General features: G+C 48.2%; 1 protein-coding gene across 2 annotated transcripts in view; it reads left to right on the top strand.

Annotated features, from left to right (window-relative positions):
- The first annotated feature begins 1,317 nt into the window (after positions 1–1,317).
- The window catches only part of ST3GAL2 (ST3 beta-galactoside alpha-2,3-sialyltransferase 2), a 37,083-nt gene continuing 24,180 nt past the window's right edge, over positions 1,318–14,220 (top strand). The window contains exon 1 of one of the 2 annotated variants that reach the window (XM_083515114.1): positions 1,318–1,941. The gene's annotated coding sequence lies outside the window, so the exon portion shown is untranslated. Of the gene's footprint in view, positions 1,942–3,743; positions 3,850–14,220 lie in introns of those variants that run through there. The other variant, XM_083515115.1, reaches the window with a different exon arrangement.

Genomic DNA, 14,220 nt, shown 5'->3' with positions numbered 1-14,220 from the left:
CATTGTTGTTCAGTCCTTTAGTCATGTCCGACTCTTCGTGACCCCATGGACCAGAGCACGCCAGGCACTCCTGTCTTCCCCTGCCTCCCGCAATTTGGTCAAACTCATGTTGGTAGTTTCAAGAACACTGTCCAACCATCTCATCTTCTGTCGTCCCCTTCTCCTTGTGCCCTCAATCTTTCCCAACATCAGGGTCTTTTCTAGGGAGTCTTCTCATGAGGTGGCCAAAGTATTTGAGCCTCAGCTTCACAATCTGTCCTTCCAGTGAGCACTCAGGGCTGATTTCCTTCAGAATGGATAGGTTTGATCTTCTTGCAGTCCATGGGACTCTCAAGAGTCTCCTCCAGCACCATAATTCAAAAGCATCAATTCTTCAGCGATCAACCTTCTTTATGGTCCAGCTCTCACTTCCATACATCACTACTTGGAAAATCATGGCTTCCCACAAAGATTTCTGGGAACTGTTGTGTTATAAAGGTACTGGGAGTTGTTAGGAGAGCTCCCCTCCCCGGAGCTGCAATTCCCAGAGTTCCTTGGGAAGAACAATTGATGTTTGAACTCACTCTGGAAACAGGAAATGTAATACAGGAGATGTATAAGTGCACGTGGGGAAACAAGTGTCGGAAGTCTCTTGTGCTAACCATGTGCTGGAGGAGCTGTCCAAAGAGTTGAGAGACAAATAATGAATGACATCCCTCCTCGCGGTAGCAAGCTTGGCTATTGCTCCATAAGATGGGACAATCTGAACACTGAAAGTGGGCATTTGGGGGCGGGGGAGTCTGCTGATTGCTCAAGAACTCCCAGATCAACTATGGGTGCTTCCAGGCAACAACCTGCTCATTGATTTGCTTGCACCCCCCCCCCACCATTCTTTTTATTGCTGTTCGTTTGGGGAAGCACGCAGCTTTGCAACAACTTCACATGAGTTCGGCAGTACTCGATGAAGGCAGTACGCTTGTAGACTGTCGCTAACTCAATCAGGCATTGGCAAATTCGGGCCTCACAATTGCTGCAGGTTAGGAGGTTTTGCACATTAAACCAAACCCTCCCCCCAAGATCGGATTTGGGTTTTTGAGACTTTTGGGTTAAGGAAAGTGCCGGGAAAATGCTCTTCCTTGCAAACAAATCCGTATAGTTCAATAAACAGCCAACCCCCGGGGTGGGGGGGGGGTGAGTGGCTCAAAGCTCCCCCACCTTTTAGAGGAGCTGTCCGTTTAGCAAACACAAACACCGAGCTCCCCGCACCCCAGTTTCCTTATCTCCATCCGCTCTCCTCGGAGGTCGGTTTACGCCGCCTTGCAAGGAAGCTCACAGCCTGGCTTTCTTGGCCACGGGTAGCGCATCCGAGGCGACAAGACCTGCTGCGCGCCGATGCCCTGAAAGAGCGCGCGCTCCTCCCGGTGCCCTTGCTAGATGCCTCGGGGCAGAGATCTCGGAAAGCCCCGGGGACGCGTCCCGCAGGGCTAGGACTAAGCTACGCAGCGGCGCCCACCCGGTCACAGAGGCAACGGCAGCCCCCTCCCTCCGCTTTCCCACCGCCGAGGCGAAGCTGACGAGAGGGCGAAGAGGCGGTCTTTTCTTCCCGCCCGGGGGGCCGAGGCAGCTGGGAGCCCCCCGCCCCTCCGCGGAGTCTCCGCCCCTCCTCCCCTCCCCTCCGACGGCCGGCCTCGCTCCCTCCTTCCCGCGCGCAGCTCGGCCGGCGGAGCGGCGCTGAGGATGGGGCGGCGGGGCGCCTGCGGAGGCAGCAGCCAGGAGCCCCGCGGCAGGACAACGACGCTGCCGCTGCTGCTGAGGAGGCCGCTGCCGCCGCCTGGTGAAGCGGGGCTGAGCTGAGCTGAGCTGGGCCCGGTGTCGCTAGTCCGCCCGCCCGCCCGCTGCCGCTGAATCCCCCCAACGCCCACCATGGATGGGGCCCGCGGCAGCCGCCGGCCGCAGAAGCAGGTAAGGGGCAGGACGACGACAACGACGACGAAGAGGAGGCCTGCGCGGGGCTGGGCAGCGAGCAGCTCCTTCCGCCGCCTTTGTCTCTCCGGCCCTCTGGGGGAGTGGACCCGGCCCGCAGCGCAGCCCAGTGGGGCGGACCGCCTGCCTGCCGCAGCGTCGCGAGGGGCTGCTGAGCTGTGGCAAAGGCCGAGGGAGGGCCCGGCCGGGGGCTGCTGCTGCTCGCTTCTCCTGCTCCGCGAGGCAAAGGGGCGCTCGGTCGCCGCCGCGCTTTCAGGGGCTTTTCCCACTCGGGAAGGCGCCGCCGCCTTGGGTTCTGCGCGCCCGGCTGCAGCCCAGAGGAGCTCTGCCTGTGAGGGGTCCCAGGTTCCGACCTGGCTTTGCCGGGATGCCGAGCCGAGCCGAGCCGGGATCTCTATTCTGGCAGGGGGGCTCTCCAACGCGGAGAGCCGGGTGGCTTGTGCCCCCGGGATCCCTCCAGCTCCTGGCTTGAAAGAGGGGCTGCCTCCGGCCGGGCCTCTTGCCGGCTGCCCCCCACGGAGACTTCCTCAGCCCCGAAATCGGTAAAGTTCGGTCTGTAACCGGCGTGTTACCTTGCCACGCTGTTCCCTCTGCATTCGGTTGCTTCTGGGCATGTGCAGAGTGGACTGCCTGCCGCAGCTGAGAGCAGTTAGAGGCAGCACCTCTCTCGGTGCCCAAGAGTTTGAAAGGGGATCGGATTGCTTCCTGAGGGCACTTCAGTGGCAGAGAGTACTGGAGCGGAAGACCCCGGGTCCAGCCCCGGAAGAGCTGCTGCCAGTCTGTGTAGGCAGTACAGGACAAGATGGATCTGACGGCAGCCTTCCTCAACTACCTGCCTTCCAGGTGTTTTGGGCTGCGCTTGACCCCAGCATCCTACAGCTGTGCTGGGTGGGAGGAGTTTCAGTCAGAAACATCTGGAGGGCACCAGACTGGGGGTCCACCCGCCCCATCTCATTCTCTGTTCCCAGCACTGGTCAGCCAGGAGTCTCAAAGAAAAGCCCCACAAACAGGACATGATGGCAACATTGCATGCCCCCAGCACCTGCTGTCCAGATGTAGACTGCCTCTGGATGTAGAGGTTTCATTTAACTGTGATGTTAGACAAACCTACAGAGGGAAGGCCTACGTCAGTGGCAATCATTGCCCCTTGAGGTGAGGGGATGCCCATAACTGATGGTTTGTTTTGCGTGATTGAACGGACTTTTATCCTTACTTAACAATCTGCTGTCAGTAAACTTCATTGCATGACCCTGAGGCCTAGTTTTTAAAAGAGCTCCGATTTCTTAACTGTGTGACTTGTATCAAATTTTTGCATCTTGATACAGAGCACCACCGAAACCTGTGTTTCAGGTCAGCCTTGTAAATGAGCTCACAAAAGTTTCTAGTCTGCTAAGAGACTGCTAACAGCCTGCCCTGGAGGATTCTCGGCTGTCTAGTAAGCAGACTGGGGGGGGGGGAGGGAGGGAGGGAGAGATCATTCTGCTGCCCTTGAGCCATTGGGCCAACCCATTTGCTTTCTGTGCTGGTAGCCACAAGGGAATTGACCTTTCTTCACAGCTCAGCACAGAAAGCAAGTGGGCTTAGATCTGCTCCTCCGCTAGCCTGTTGTTGTGTTTCTGTTTTGGCTTCCCTCTCCTCTGTGTCTACAACAAAAACCAAGCCATGCAGTGATCTCTCTCCCCACCAGCCCACTCACTTGCCAGCATGGAATTCCTTGTTGCCTATAGCGACTAGGCTTGCTATTTAAAGCTGGTTCCGATGGGTTTCTCTCTCCAGCATTTTGCACAGTGAAGACAGATAGAAAGAGTTGACACAGCTTCTCCCTGCAATTTCTGCTCTCCAGCAGCCCTTTGCCATCATGGCCTTGGCTGGCTTCCATTTCCTGAGGTATTTAAATTGGTCTTTATGCCTTTAGGAAATAACACTTCAAATGTCTTCATTTGCTGTTTGCAGTATGCACTTGTCTGCTCAGGGTTTGTGTTCCTTTTTGTTCTCATTCAGGGGCAATATGCTTTGCACTCCCCGCCCCCCATTCTTATGACTTCCATAACCCCAGGCAGAGTTGCAGTTGACTGTCAGTAGATGCAGTAGAATGGCAGCTTGTATATTTTTGAATTTGCACCTTCTTGTATTGCACTATTGCACAAATATTTCATTCCCCCCCCCAAAGGCTTTGCATAAGTTAGTTAAAGACCAGTTAAAAAGTGAGTGAATGAAGCATATCTAATCCATGATAATATTATTAATGTTCAATTAAAACCAACACTGAATTATTTGATGAAGAGGATTTTAAATCAAACGAATATATAGACAAAATGCTTCGTTATGCAGTATGCTGAATTCTTGTTCCTCTCACTATATAGAAGGATCTGGCAACTTCTGTTTCAGTGTATCTGAAGAAGTGTGCATGCACACGAAAGCTCATACCAAGAACTAACTTAGTTGGTCTTTAAGGTGCTACTGGAAGGAATTTTTTTATTTTGACTATGGCAGACCAACACGGCTACCTATCTGTATCTTGTTCCTCTGTGATACATACTATCTGAGCCTCTGCTATAGTCGTTTCAAAAGAACCTCCAAGTTTCTTTAATGGATTTTAATTCTTCCATGTAACATCTCTTTTACAGATCCTTCATTGTTGAGTAATTCTCTCTCCTGAAATTAAATACGACTTGAGTAAGATTTTCTAGATATTCTTTCACTTGCAGACATGTTGAATTTGATCATGCTGCGCTTGCTACTGCTCCCAGAAAGTTTTTCCTGTGCTGTCACTTAACAGTTTCCTGTAGTGCTCCATGATTTAGATTTCCTAAATGGATATTGAGGGAAACCAAGGAAAGGGTTAATGAAATTAGGAGGGTCCAGGGAGAGCGACATGTGGCTGGAGACCTTTAAATTAAAGCTCAGGTTTTTCCAGGATGCCAAATTCTGAGCCAGACAGCAGGTTCTGTGACTGCCCCGGAGCTGCATCGGATAGCACCCAATAAGTTGGTTGGAGTCAAAGCTGTGAGGCAACTGCATCCTAATCTCTGAGCATAGTTTATGTGATGCTTCTGTGATGGATGTGGGCCCAGAACAGAAGTGCTTAGTGAAGGAAACACTTGTGTGCCCATTGCTGCTTTTAAAACAGCACAGTATAAAATATTCTTTTATTGACATATCTGCACTGTTGGCATAGCCTCCCACTTGTTGTGTTTGTGTAACATGGTGTGCTTTGCAAAGAGTTGGGGGTCCAACCTTGTCAAGTTTCTCAGACTGCAGGTTCAAGGATTGGGCTGGAAGGGTTTTAATGAAAAAATATTAGCACCCAGTTGGCTCCCATCTTAGACTCAGGAGCCAGTTCAGACTTGCAGTTGAAAATAGGCAAGTTGATGAGCACACTTGTTTTAGTTTGTGGGCAATGCAACACACATCATGTTACCAAAACCCCTGAAGTCACTGCATGATAAAATCTGCAAGATCCCAAGCACAAAAGCGTACATGGCAGAGTAACAAGCCTGGTGGTTTCTTTTAATTAAAATCCTGGTTGAAACCTATTACAAGATGTAAAAGGCAAAGACATTTTAGAGAGTGTGAGAAAAGTTATTGTGTAACACCAAGCTGGCTGTTGCTCCATCAATATACAGTGCTACCTCAGGTTAAGTACTTAATTCGTTCCGGAGGTCTGTACTTAACCTGAAACTGTTCTTAACCTGAAGCACCACTTTAGCTAATGGGGCCGCCGCGCCGCCGGAGCCCGATTTCTGTTCTCATCCTGAAGCAAAGTTCTTTACCTGAAGCACTATTTCTGGGTTAGCGGAGTCTTTAACCTGAAGCGTCTGTAACCTGAAGCGTATGTAACCTGAGGTACCACTGTAGACTGGCAGCCGTGGGGTATTCTGGAGCCTGCTGTGCTCCTGACGATGCCAAGGGCTGCAAACCAAACCTGCACTGAGGAGGCAGCAGCCAACTTGAGCTGCTCAGGAATTTTCTGAATTGTCTCTGGATTTTTGTTGTTTCTAGAGCATCTGTGCACACTTCACCTCCTCTTGGATGATGGGGCCTGCCACTTTGACCCATACTTTTGCAACTGCTAAGCTTGACTGCTTTGGTATGCTTCATGTGGGGCTGCCCTTGGTGATGACTTGGGAGATGCAAAATTCTGCAGCCCATCTGTTAAATGTCAGAGGGAAGAAGCAAGGAGCATCTTTTCCTCCTTCAGTTCCAGAGGAGGGGTTGGCACCACAGCTCATTGGCCCAGTTCAAGGTGCTCGTGCTTAAGCTATAAAGATTCCCATGGTCTAGTACGCAGATGCCTCTGACACAAGTCATCTCTATTGCCTTCTTTGTTTACCCAACCAGATCCTGCTTCATTAGAGCATCTGTTGCTAGGACGGCACTCTCTCCCTCTGGAGCTGAGGCTTTGTTCTTCTTATAATTTGAAAGGACTGTCACAACTTTTCCTTGCCTGCTTCTAGCACAGCCTATCCCAGTCTGGTGCCCTCTGTATCTTTTGGACTACAACTCCCATCAGTTCTCACCAGCACAGGTGTATGATGCTGGGGCGGATGGCAGTTGTGCTCTAAAATATCTGGAGGGCACCAGATGGGGGAAGGCTGCTCTAGGATTTCTCCTTGGGAGTTTTTTCTGAATGGCTGAGAACATCCTCTAGCTAACGTTTTTTTTAAAAAAAATTGTGGTTCATCAGTTGTTTGCAGTTGCCTTGAACCCATGTCAGAAAAGCAGCAAATACATATTTTTAAATAATCAATTTAAACCATTCGTGGATGGCTAAGTTCGTAGATCCAGCCCCAAGGCAGTTTCACAGGCTAGCTGAGGTGCAGTAAAAGTTTTCCCAGGGTTCTTACCTGAGAGGGGAAAAGAAAAGAGTTCAAAGTTTTTCCTCACTTTAATTGCCTCTTTATTTTCTATGTGACATCTAAATTGCAAATCTTACATCTGCATGGAGTGCAAGGGAGCCAACAACAAAAGTGCAAAATGTACTTCTGGCCTTTGGAGCATGGCCTGCAAAACCAGAGGTCAGGTTCTCGAGAAGACAGTTGATGGCCAAATTCGTATTTGGTCTTTTCAGTTGCTGTTGCAGTTAAGAGGCCTCCTTGCTCTTTGTATGTGTGTGAGAGACAATGCTTCTAGGGGTACTGATGGACAAGTGTGTGATCTGCATTGCACGCAGATCTGTTTATGTGCAGTGCTTTTGTAGAGATCTGGATGGCACAAGAGCCATCTTAGTTAACTTCAGTGCAACACAAAGTCATCGTTTTTTAGCTGCAGATTCTTGCGGGGGTCGTTAGGTCTGACTATATAGGTGCCTCCCCCCCCTTTTCTAGATCTGTGTGCCAGAGCTCCAGAGGAGAGGACAATGAAAATGTTAAAAGCTCACGCTGGACAGCGGCAGCCACACATTCTACCTGCATAAATTACAGTGGTACCTCGGGTTACATACGCTTCACGTTACAGACTCCGCTAACCCAGAAATAGTACCTCTGGTTAAGAACTTTGCTTCAGGATGAGAACAGAAATCATGCTCTGGCAGCGCGGCAGCAGCAGCAGGCCCCATTAGCTAAAGTGGTGCTTCAGATTAAGAACAGTTTCAGGTTAAGGACAGACCTCCAGAACGAATTAAGTACTTAACCCGAGGTACCACTGTACTTTAAACTGTACAATTGAATCTCTGTTCTGTGGTGCCCAGTGTGATATAGTGGGCAGTTAATTATAATTGCAACAGTTAAACTTGAAGGATAATCCAGTTGGACACAACTCACTTAACAACAACAACACCACCACCAACAACATTATTATTATCATCATCATCATCATCTAAAATGAGCTGGAGAAATCTATACTCAGGCAGTGTTACTATGTATGGCCCAGATTTCTGAAACTTCTCAATATGTATGAAAATCCCCAGGCACTCACTCTCTGTCCAGAAACCTTTTAAAAGGGTTTCATTATTGGTTTCATTGGCCCACACAGACTTAAGAGGAGGAGGAGCCCTTTCAAGAGCACAGAGAACTGAGGAATGAGGGGGGCACATGGGAAAGGTTCCTGCCCATTTAGCAGCCACTTTCCTTCAGGTACTGTGAGGTTTGCGGTTTTGCTATTCATGCAGCCTCTCTTCAGTCTCCTGATTTTCCTGTGGATAGAGCGTAGGCTCTTGGCTCGGTTTGGCTGCCACCGCCACTGCCTCCTGCTTCTGTGAGCAGCCAAGCCTTGTTCATCTACACAGGAGGATGTGGAGTAAGCCTGAATCATGTGGTCAGCCTGCAAAAGTGACTTCATTGGAAAGTTTAAATACCAACGGTTACTTCAAACCCCTTACTTGCATTGTAACTCCTGCCCCCAGTCAGAGAGTGTTTTAAGTAAAGAGGGAGCTGAAAACATTACCAGAGTGTAATCCTCTCTTAGAATGAGACTGTTCCAATTCTAAAGCGACTTGGTGTGTGAAGTTCCTTCTGGCCAGCACCACATCTCAATCTGTTTGCCGGTCCCCACTCACTCAGTGTAGGAACTCCATGCAAATGAAATGTCAGGGTTTGTTTCAGCATAAGCTTTATTTAAGTTGTAAACCACCCTGTGATCTGCAGATAAAGGGCAGTATAAAAAAATAATAATTACTCATAATCCTAATAATACATTTTATTCTATAGCCCACTCTTTCTCTATGAAGCTGAAGGTGAAGAATCTGCTTCCTCCATCTCTTCCATTTTATCGTTGTGCCAATCTGCATATTGTATCGCATCCTATAAGAAGAGCCCTGCAGCTGGATTTGACCAGAGGTCCTTCAAGGTCAGCCTCCCCCCATCCCTCTTGGTAGACGCTCTTTCTGACTGCCCCCCCCACTTGCCCTCTCTCTCTCCCTGGGCCAAGGCCTTGCCAAGCTGCCTCGGATTTATCTGTGGTTGGCTCAAATTCCCCCTCAATTGGCAGTTTCCTTTCCACCTGGTGGAGTCCGCAGGCTGATATCCAGCCAATGGAAGGGTTTCAACGGCTCCAGCAGAGCTGCTTCTTGCTGCAGTGCAGCACCATGAAAAGGAGGTGGGGTTCCTCCTCCTCACAGAAAGTATGCCAGATGCACGATCAAGTCTAGTGTTGCTTGTTTGCAGCAACTGTTATGAGAAAAAGGAGGAACCTCCTCTTAAGTGATGGCACAATGGATTCAGTATGCAGCATGGGCCCTCTGGAGAAGGTGACTGTTTCTGTAGAAACTGTTATAGGCTGCTAACCCTCTGTGATCTTCCACCACCCCTTCCCTACCAGACGTCCAAGCTCAGTGCTTATATTGGGGAAACACATGTTTTCGGAATGAAAATTGAAGAAGGGCTTCCCTTTTGGCACCCAGCAAAATCATTTGGCCTAAAGGAGCCATCCCCTCTGTTCTTGCTGGACAGAAGAAGGAAGTCCAGGGCAGCGAGGCCAGATCATCCAGTCTGCATGAGGGGACAGTTCATTTGCACCTAGTGTCCAGCATATGGAATGAGAGAGAGGGCAAACTGATAATGAAGCAGTAGGCCCAGAATGCATCAAACTGCATTTAAGAGCAAGTTTTAGCTCCCAGGATTCTTCATGAAAGTGATGGAGAAGAGCAGAAAAGTTGCATTGTAATCACCATAAGCCTGTTCCATGCTGGAGGCTGGATTGAGCCTTCAGGAAGCAAAAGAACTGAGAGTACCCAGTGCAGCTGATTCTGGTCAGCAGCCGTCAACATGACCCCTGCATCCCAGGGCAGGAAATGCCTGTAGTTGCTCTGATAAGGTGGCTGTTTAGAAGGCCCAATTTAGACCAGGCCCAATTTTTGCTTTTCCTTTTTTGAGGGCCACTTCCTTTCTTAGCCTCTTTTCTTTTGCTGCAGCTCTCACCTGAATGGAGGGCGATCCTGAGTGCATCTTTCTTGACAACAGGCTCAGACTCTGGGCTCATCTACACCTCCATTTGCCACACTGCTTTCCCCCAGGAAAACACATGGTTTAGTGCTGAATCGGAACAATGGGTGCATTCTTCTTGAAGCTGTCAAGCTGTGAAAATCATGTCCACTGTCCCCCTAGAAGGTCCAAAACCATTTTGGGATTCAGGAAGGGTAGCTTTGGATATTGTCAGGAGATGGTTTGTTAAGATACTTGCAAGAATTTTGCCAGCTGCAGCTTAATAATCAAGATGCCTCGATAGTTTCCGCAATCCGTTCTATCATCTTTTCTAAAAAAGAGACTGATAATTTTGGTATGCCTAAAGTCTGCTGGGATCTCCTCTCTCTCCCAGATTTTTATGATGAGCTTGCAAAGTTGTGTAAGCACAATTCTGTCCACTTTGAAGACTATGGCAGGTATCCCATCAGGTCCGCTGGCTTTGTTGTTTTTCATTTGTTTAATGGTTTTGGAGATACCGCAAGCTCATCTCTAATTTGTTTTTGAGAATTTGTGAGAGGACCTCAGCAGCTACAGGGGAGTTGCAGCTAAGGAGATGCTGGCAATGTTCTTTACAGTGCAGTGCAATAGCTTCTTTATCTTTTAGAAGTGTGGTACTGTCTGTTGAGAGTAGGGGGCCTATGCCATGATTTATTGACCCATAGAAGGTCTTTGTGGCCTTAAAGAAACTCTGTGCATCATAAGTGTCAGCTAAGTACTGGATCTCTTGAGCTTTTTTTTTTTTTATCCACCTCCTGTTCTTTAGTTCTCTGGTTCTTCATTGAACCTCGGCATTAGCGTTGGCATAGGGTTTTTTTCTTAGTGGCACAGTTTCTATCTCTTTGCCAGATTTGAAAGGCCTTCCTTTTCTTGTCAATAATATGGTCAATCTCACTGTCACTCTCATCAAACCAGTTTCTTGGTTTGGTATCCAATAGTTTGTTCACAGGCTGCAATAATGGATTTTTTAGCTTGGTCCAGTGTTTCTTGATGTTATCGGGGATCTTCCTCAATATCAAAGTAGTTTCCTGGATCTTCCTCTGTTCTCCGCCTGCTCCACTGAAAATAAGTATTTGTAAACAAACACAACACCTGTACAAAGCATGCAAAAGGGATTCAGCTAATCTTAGAATGTCGTTTAACATGCTCTGTAGAATCAGGAGTTACTTTTGGAAGTGTCAAAAGAAACGTGGTTATCCTATGTGCTATGTAAGGAGTTTCCCGAAAGACAGATTGCTGATGGGGGAAAAGAGGTTCTGCATCCTGTTATTTATGCATGAGACAGACTGGAACCATTATTATTTTTTAATTGTCTTGCTTGTGGAATCATCATGTTAATTTGGTTTTTCAGCTGACCGCACCCTGCCAAAGTTGCAAGATCCAGCTTTGCATTGCGTAGCCCAAGGCACTTTTCCAGTACTTAGGCATCTCCACTTTCACTGCTGTTAGCACCAAGTCTTTTGTAAATAGAGAATGTTGTTGATAGCAGATTGGGGTAATAAAATAAGAGCTGGAAGGGGCCTTGAAGGCCCTCTGGCCCTACCCCATGCTGTTTGCCAGATCTGCAATGCAGGATCCAGGTGAAGGCTCCCTGGCAGGTGGCCCAGCCAGCCACAGACAGCCTGTTCCCCTATTGAAAAATAGCTTTTCCCATTAGCATAGCTGAAACCTGCTTCCATGCAATTTCTGCCACTTGGTTCTAGGCAGCTCTCATGGGATCCCCACTCCCATTGGAAACCCCTCTTTGCCAGGCTAACCATAGCCCAGCTCTTTCCACTGTTCCTCAGAGGGGTCCCTGGCCACCATCCTGGTCTTCCTCTTCTGGGCACACTCTATTTGGCCAACGCCCTCTTTTAAAAAATTCATTTCAAGTTTTTCTTTTTGATGTTTTATGCAGGTAACCCTTTGAGTGCTGGGCGGGTGGGTAAAAAAAATGTTGAGGAGGGTGTGCACAGTCACTTGACATGACTTCCAGAGTGTCCTTCATACAGCCTTAAGGAAACATGTCCATATATGAGATTGATACACCTGAGACCTTTCCATCTTGTCTTAATTTGTGGAAAGCTGCTTCCTCATATGCAACACAGTCAAGTCACATCCTCAAGCCATTGCACTATTGAACTGGGCAGAGGGTGGCTGTTCTTTCCAGTCCTGGAATAAGAGCCGGTTAGCCACCGTGACTGTACGTAGGAGCCAGTCACATTCTCCATCAGTCATTGCTATCTTCTTTTTAAAAGAACCCCAAGATATGAATCAGGCTTCAGACTGTTACAAAAGAAATCGCATTAAAGAATTTTCTCCTGAGTACTAAAACTGGATGGACTGCACAGTCCTTCCATGTAAAAATCCATTGTGGTGATCACAAGCGTTCTCCATTACTGCAATATACTTTGTGGGAGTGGGGTGGCTAATATTGTTAAACAACTGGGAGTAAAAAAGCATTGCCTGAATCCTTCTGCCCACCTTCAATCTAGATCTAGAGGACTTGATGCCCTTTAACAAACTCCCACCGCAGAGAAAACTGGCGTGTTGAGGCATGCCCTGCCATGCTAGCTTTTGTATATGCATGGTGGCTGTGTTGTGGTTTTGGTCTCTTTGCCAGTACTGCAGAACCAACTTCAAGAAGGTGCTGCCTATCTGAGCCGTTTAAATATCCATAATCCATAGCCAGATGTGGTTAGTGGCAGCAGCATACATAGCTTTTGAGGTGCAGTGAGTGGGTGGGGAGAGATGCTTCAAGTGATTTTTCTTGCCCCAAGTCCCCCTTTTGTAAGCCGCTCTGGGGATTTTGCTGAGGGGTGGGAAGTGCAAATCCCTAACTGCTTCCAGCTGTGCCAGAGCTGCTTTTGCAGCAAATCTCTCTCCCATTGCAGGGATTACCCTGGATTCCTCCAGCTGCTGTTTTAAGAAGGAGCCCATAAAGAGAAGAGCTTGCTTTGCCTCTTGGCAGATAATGTAAGGGGAGGGGCTAAATCCAGGCAGGAGGAGGGAGAGGGTATCATGGATACAAGCTGGAGCAATTGATGGCTGTTGGGTGGGCATCAGAGTGACCTGCTGGAGGAAGAGGTGGAAGAGGAGGAGGAGGACAGGAGGACATGAGATGCTGAGTAGAGGAGACTGAGAGTTGTCCTCTTCAGTCTTGAAATTCAAAATGTGCTGGTGAAGGGGAGCCCTTGAAGGGTCATCACAGGTCAGTGGGAAACAGCAAAAACCTAACACCTCTGAGCCAGGAGAGGAGAGCATTTTCATGTTAAGGACTGCATTTCTTTGGGTGGCACATGTAAACTATTATGGGCCAGATCCTGGACCATACTTTCTCTTGCTCTTTTTCTGCATACATTCCAATTATTTCCTGTTGTGGAGCTAAATCATTGAGCTTATTTTTGCCTTTTGGCCATGCCTTGTTAAGCTATTCAGTTAGTGAGTTGCTTGACCAGCTTGACATCCTTTAGGATTCAGGTCACTTTCCAGGCGCTGCAGCAGTTAAATCTCTGGGTGGGGGAGGGGATCCATTTCGCCTAGTGCACGTGTAGGTAAATGTGTGCTGGCTCCACACGGAAACTGGAGGTGCTTTTTGCCAGTTCGTCTGCTGAATTGGTTGATAAACCTCCTGATTCTAGGGCATAATGGTTGACTCGCAGGTCCTTAAGAAGAAAAACAACCTTGCCTTTAAATACATTACAGGCAGGGTAGTGTTGGAAAGAATAAAGGGAGCATACGGCTTTGTGGGGCAGGGAAGCTTCCCCCAGCCTGGTGCCCTCTTGATATTTTGGACTGCAACTCAAAAGAAGGGATTGTGAGGAGCTCCAGATGGAGAATGAGCAGCAAAGTGGCAAGTGCAGCTCGGTGTAACAACTGTGAAGTGATGCACGTTGGGGCAAAAAGATATTGATTTCACAGCTACGCTCCCAGGGTGGTGACTGACCAGGAATGAAACCTTGGGGTCACAGTACATAACTCAACGAAGATGTCACCCCAGTGTACACCATTTGTGGAAAAGGCATATTCTATGCTAGGGATCATTAAATTAAACTGCCAATATCATCATGCCACTACAGTATACAAATCTATGGTGTGATCGCAGTTGGAATGCTGTATCCAGTTCTGGTTGTCTCACCTCAAAAAGGATATCGTAGGGTTGGAAAAAGGTTCAGCAAAGGGAAACCAAAATGATCAAGAGGATGGGAGTGACTCCCCTAGGAAGAAATGTTTCAGCATTTGAGTCTTTTTAGTTTTAGAGAAAAGGTGAGTAAGAAGCAACATGATGACAGTTTATAAAATTACTCATGGCTTGGAGAAAGCAGATAGAGCTAAGTTTTTCTTTCATAACACTAGGACTAGGTTGGAAGTCGACCAGGTT

The sequence above is a fragment of the Podarcis liolepis genome, assembly GCF_965112155.1.
Source record: "Podarcis liolepis genome assembly, chromosome: 7".
In the NCBI taxonomy this organism is placed as follows: domain Eukaryota; kingdom Metazoa; phylum Chordata; class Lepidosauria; order Squamata; family Lacertidae; genus Podarcis; species Podarcis liolepis.
Note: the sequence above shows the minus strand (reverse complement) of the source record. Positions and strands in the feature narration are given on the sequence as shown.